The following is a 6,021-nucleotide window of genomic DNA, read 5'->3' as shown; positions in this document are numbered from 1 at the left end:
TAGAATTAACATTCCTTGCTTTTCAATTCAGAGGCTGTAGCTGCTGCAGGTTTTGAATTGCACAGCCCACGGAGAAGAAAATTCCTGTGGCTGAGGCAGTGCCAGCTGGAAACATTTCAGCACAGGAGGCCGCAGTCTGGATGTCAGGCAGGTGTTTCAGTCACCCTCTGGCTAACCCTTGTTTAATGGAGCATGTGCCTTGGGAATGGCAAGTTTTAGGTAGAAAATCTCCTTCTCCTGGATGTGCTTGGGTGCCCTGAGGTGTCTTGGGAAGATGGAGGAGTCACGCAGACCCTCGCTGCTCCTGGGATGACCTCTCTTGACACGGCAAAACATGCTTGCTGTCGTTGAGGAAGGTCTTTCATCTCTGCGGACAGCATCACAAAATCCTGACTTTCAAGGCTGAGGCGGTGCTAAGGGGACCTTATGCACATAATGAGGAAGGACAAGGAGAGGGAAATTGTTCTTTGCTGTTCATCCTGCTGCGGAAACTTTAAATGACAAGATGAAAAACATGCAAAATCAGGAGGTGGTACTGCTGCTCTAAGCACTTTTTGAGATTCAAAGTAGCATTTTTTTTCCTCTTGAAGATCAGTAACAATGCAGATTTTTCTGTGATGTTCCTGTCACCCTTGCTGGGCTGACAAGTGATGTCTGATTTGCAGGCGCAGCAGATGAATGTATGTTTTGCTGTAAAGCTGCTGTATAACATCCGAGCTCCTCCCTCTGCTCTTCAGAGGGGTGTGTTTAAGTAGCCCCACATCTGCTGCCCCAGTTAAAGTCTGCCACCCAGCCTCAGAGGAGAGCAGAGGCCCAGAAGGGACATTTTCTTTATATATGCATACACATGTATAGTATATATTAATAAAACATTTATCTTTTCAAAAATATTCTGAAAAACAAAAAATCTTGAGGACTTTTTAAAAAAAATCTATTAAACTCTGTGACGCTTTCAGTTGAGATTTTGGAGCATGAAGGAGCAAATGGGAAAGCTTCTGCAGTACATTAAATAAGATAAAGTAAAAGTGGGAGAATCCACAATCGTCATGAAACTCAAGCTGCTGGAAAACCCATAGGAAAATGAAGATTATAATGAATAATTCAGACAACACATCCCTGAATCAGAATGTTTGAGCTTCTTCATTTGTTCAGTCCCTCATCTGATCTCTAAAAGCTAAACATAAATGTGGAAAAGGCGAAACAAAATAGTTTTGTTGAACCATTTGAGCCCTCCCTGCCTGCATTCCGGAGCTGGGAGGGATGCCACGGGCTGAGGCTTGCACCGAATCTGTGAGCTCATGCCTCCCTCTGCTGACTGCCTGCCCCAGATCTCTGTCTCCTTGGCTGCAAATGATAGAGGGCCACGGTTGTTTTTCCCCTCCTGTTGGGGTGATGTTCCTTCCTATGCCCCAAGGAATGACCTTAACATCCAGGGAAGTGGTGGATATGAGCTGCTCATATCAACCCCAGCCCTGCCGTGCCAGTGAGTCACTCCAGTAGTGCCGCGTTCACTTTGTGGCATCTGCCCCATGGGTCCCACTGCCACTGGAGTTCTCCATTAACACTAAAGTAGTGCATGAATCCTTGTTTAGGGGAAAATCGCCAAAAGCTGTATGGCAAAGGCTCACAGAAAGTTACCATAAGCTGAGAGTTGCAGGCAGGGACCTTTGGCTACATCACAAGATTACAGCTGGGGAATGCTGGAAATACTTTTGCTGAATTCCCCCCTCCTTTCAGTTTGAATATGTCTGTAACACCACTGGGTATCAGTTTAAAAATCTCTCAGCCTTTACAGGCAGCTACTAAGTAAAACCGACTGTGGGAACTGCAAAACGTAAAGTTTTTGGTTTCTCTTCTCTTTTCACACACCCTCTGCAAAAACCCATCCACTCAGCAGAACACGTGTCCGTGCCACATGGAAAGGCAAGAAATGTACAATCTCAGGATTAACTGGAAAAAATCATGCCCCTTGCTCTGGGGTGGAGGAGCAGTGTCAGCAGTCCTCAAGCTGGTTTTCCCCTTGATGATCTGCGTTGGATGACCCTTTCTGTAGAGGGAGACAAACCCAACTCTTTTGGGATGATAGAGAGGGATCTCAGTGTCATAAGTGTCTTGTCTATTTATTCCTCTTCCAGAATATTTCCTCAGGTTGGAGGCTGACAGAGATGAGGTTAAAGTTCATTTTAACAAATCAAGTCTGGTGAGCAGGTTCACCTTGAACTTAAAAACACACATGAAAACAGCTCCTGGCTCCTCCAGGAATTTTGGGTTGTGGAAGCTTTGGTAGAAAGCTCCAAGGAACACTGTACCCTTTCAAAATAAAGTGTACCAAATAGAACAGACCAAGGGCCCTTGTGCTGGGAGGTGAAGGCTGATTTAATAATGGCAAAACCCAATTACCAGGCTGTAATCACTAATGGCTGTGTCGGAAGCTGAAATCGCCATGGGGAAGGAGACAGGAGAGCAGTGGCTGGTGTTGCTGGAGCTGTGACTAAGACAAATTGCAGCAGAAGGTCCAGGCTACCAAAGAGTTACGGAACAAATTGATGCATTAGAAGACCCAGCACATTAGATAACTTGAAATGACATGCAGAGCATCAGTGAGCTGGGTTGGTGAGGAGCTGAAGGCATGCCCAGATGAGTTACTGACCCCCACCCTGGGACTTCCAACAATCAGCCAGTGAGTTATGGAGGCAGCAGCATCAATGACAGTGATGTATAATTAGCCTTGGGATATATTGAAATTTTCATGTAAGTGCTGAATTAAACCTTCATGCAGAGTACAGAAAAAAGCCCATCATGGCCCTTAATATAAATAAAATATTAGACAGGAGAAGGCATATATTCTTTTGCAAGTCTATGGTGCTGATGTCCTGAAGAGACTCCAAAACTCTCTGCAATTTATGGGCCAAATCTATTGCTTGGAAGCAATGCCAGGAATATTTTTGAGAAAGGAGAGCTGAAGCTCAGCACATATACCTTGAAACTGCTCTAACAGATGCAGCCAGCTGTGATAAATGTAAAACACATCAAGAAACAACAAGGGAAGGAAAATTGTGTCCAACCTGAGTGGAACATGTTAAACCATCCAAGATTTCCTTTAATATTATTTCCTCCATCAAAAAGCAGGTTGTTTTTTATTTCAAACCTGAGAAGTATATGTGCTTTTCCCTGAAGATTGATAAACTTAGTTTAAATTGTAGAAAGCAGTGAACCTGTTGGGTCTGTTACATTAGTGGCTCAGACTCCCATGTTTCCCAGGCCCCACCTAGACCTCACAAACCCCTCAGTATTTAATCTGGGCACAGCCAGATCTGCTCAGGAATATTAATATACAAGTGCTAAAAAATGAGCATAAACCCTTCTGTAGGTCAAGAGCCCTTGTGTGTCAGGAAGCCACATCCTTCACCCACCACAGGATTTTTTCCCAAGTGGCTCAAGATGACGTGAAGAGTCTCTCCACTGATTCCTGGAGACTCTTCCTTACTCAGATGGAGGGTTATAGGAGACCTTTGTGAATTCCCACCCAGTCCTTCAGTTCAGGACATAAGTCAAGCTCATAGAAGCCTTGATAATTTTCTGGACTAACATGAGTTTACACTTTCTGCCTTCAGAGCTGCGGTGCTTTGGTCTTTGAGCTGTTGAGTGTGGGAGGCTGAGAGGTGCCCTGAGTACACAGCACAGGCCTGAGGTCAAGAGGCCCTGGCAGCATTTTCACCCAAAGTGACCGAAATGTTTCGCAAGAGAAGTGACTGGTTTCACTGCCCTCTTGCTCAAGAGCTGGGGACCTCCCATGAGCCATGACCGGCAGCCTACAGGGGATCTCGGATGACTGGAAGCAGCAGAAACTGGATCCACCAACAGAACAACTGCACTGACAATTCATATTTGCAGCTACTTTCCTTCTTTCTGGTCTGTTTTACCTACAGATCTGGCCTCAAAAAATTTTCTATCCCGCAAGAAGGAAATGCCCATGTTATTTCCGCTGAATTCTGCTGATATTTAGCAGAATTTGTCTTTCAGGAAGCCCCCTGGAATCTCTGGAGAGATGTATGGTGAGGAGAGCAGGGTCAGGGGAAAATCATAGGGCTTGTTTGAATAAAGAAATTAAAATCTGTCCTGGGAACCACAATATTTAAAGCATCACAACTGGTTTATTTTCATCCTAAAACACACTTGGAGAAATGTTGAGGCCATGATGGCCAGGCATGTATTTTGTGAGAGCAAATAATGTAGTTCCAAAGAAAAAAATTAGTTAAAAATAAATTAAAAATAAATCAACGAACACCCAAATAAATAAAAACTAAAGTACATAAACATGAAAGGAAATAAAATTCAAAATAAAAAATTAAAAACGGAAAAGAAATAAAAATGAAATTAAATAAAAGTAAAATTAATGACCCCAGGCTTTCTCCCATGCATGCTCCTCTTCAGCTCTGAAGTGGCAGCAGCAAACTTTACCCTAAGCAGCAGCAGTACCTGGTGACTCCAAGGGAAAACTGACTAAGGAACAAATAAAGCAAAATCCCAGCCCCCTGAATAATCCCTCCCTTTTATCTAGTTTAGGTGGATAACACATGTGTAGGTGACCAGGAAGAGCACATGTAAGTTTATTTTTCAGTTCTACCAGCATCAGATGCTTAAAAATAAAATAATTAAGAGAAACAAACAAATAAATAAATAAGAATCCCCCAATAAATTAGAATAAAGTAAAAAATAAAATAAAACATAAAATAAGGAAAATAAAGTACAATAAAATAAGGTTAGGTTAGATATCAGCAAAAGGTTCTTCACCCAGAGGGTGGTTGGGCCCTGAACAGGCTTCCCAGGGCAGTGGTCACAGCACCAAATCTGACAGAGCTCAAGAAGTATTTGGATGATACTTCCAGGCACATGGTATGACTCTTGGGGATGGTCCTGTGCAGGGCTAAAGGTTGATGATCCTTGTGGGTCCCTTCCAACTCAGCATATTTAATGATTCTATAATTCTATGAAAGCAAAAGACAATAAAAGAAAATAAAGTAAAAAAAATAAACTAAGAAAAATTTAAAAAATGAAATGAAAAGAAATAAAATGAAATTAAATGAAAAAATAAAATAAACCAAAATACAATAAAAATAAAATAAAAGGAAATAAAATAAAGTAAAATAAAATGAAATTAAGCTCATTTCTCCAAGTCCCCATACCATCACCAACAATGAGATTTGCTCAAACACCACAACTTTGTTGAACAATAGTCCAACACAGTCCACAGCAGAGCCCGACCAGACCCCAACTCCACCGCAGCCGCAGAGCTCCTGCAGAGCTGAGCCCCCATTCCCAATTCCTCCAATTTCCCCATCCCCAATCCCCCCATCCCCAATTCCCCCCATTCGCAAAGCCCCCATCCCCATTCCCCAATCTCTCCAATTCCCCCAATCCTCTCATCCCCAATCCCTCCATCCCCAGTTCCCCCATCCCCATTCCCCCATCCCCAATTCCCCCCATCCCAAATCCCCTCCATCCCCAATTCCCCCCATCCCAAATCCCCCCATCCCCAATTCCCCCATCCCCATTCCCCCATCCCCAATGTCCCCCATCCCAAATCCCCCCCATCCCCAATTCCCCCCATCCCCAATTCCCCCCATCCCCAATTCCCCCATCCCCAATTCCCCAATCTCTCCAATTCCCCCAATCCTCTCATCCCCGATCCCTCCATCCCCAATTCCCCCATCCCCATTCCCCCCCTTCCCAAATCCCCTCCATTCCAAATCCCCTCCATCCCCAATTCTCCCCATCCCAAATCCCCTCATCCCCAATTCCCCCATCCCCATTCCCCCATCCCCAATGTCCCCCATCCCCAATTCCCCCTATCCCCCATCCCCAATTACCCATCCCCAATTCTCCTAATCCCCCCATCCCCCATCTCCCCATCCCCAATCCCCTCGTCCCCATTCCCCCCATCCCCAATTCCCCCATCCCCAATTCCCCCAATCCCCTCAATCCCCCCTCCCCAATTCCCTGCCGCGGGGGCGTGGCCAG

This window comes from Pithys albifrons, chromosome 3 (assembly GCF_047495875.1).
Source record: "Pithys albifrons albifrons isolate INPA30051 chromosome 3, PitAlb_v1, whole genome shotgun sequence".
Lineage (NCBI taxonomy): Eukaryota > Metazoa > Chordata > Aves > Passeriformes > Thamnophilidae > Pithys > Pithys albifrons.
This window is presented reverse-complemented; position numbering follows the sequence as displayed.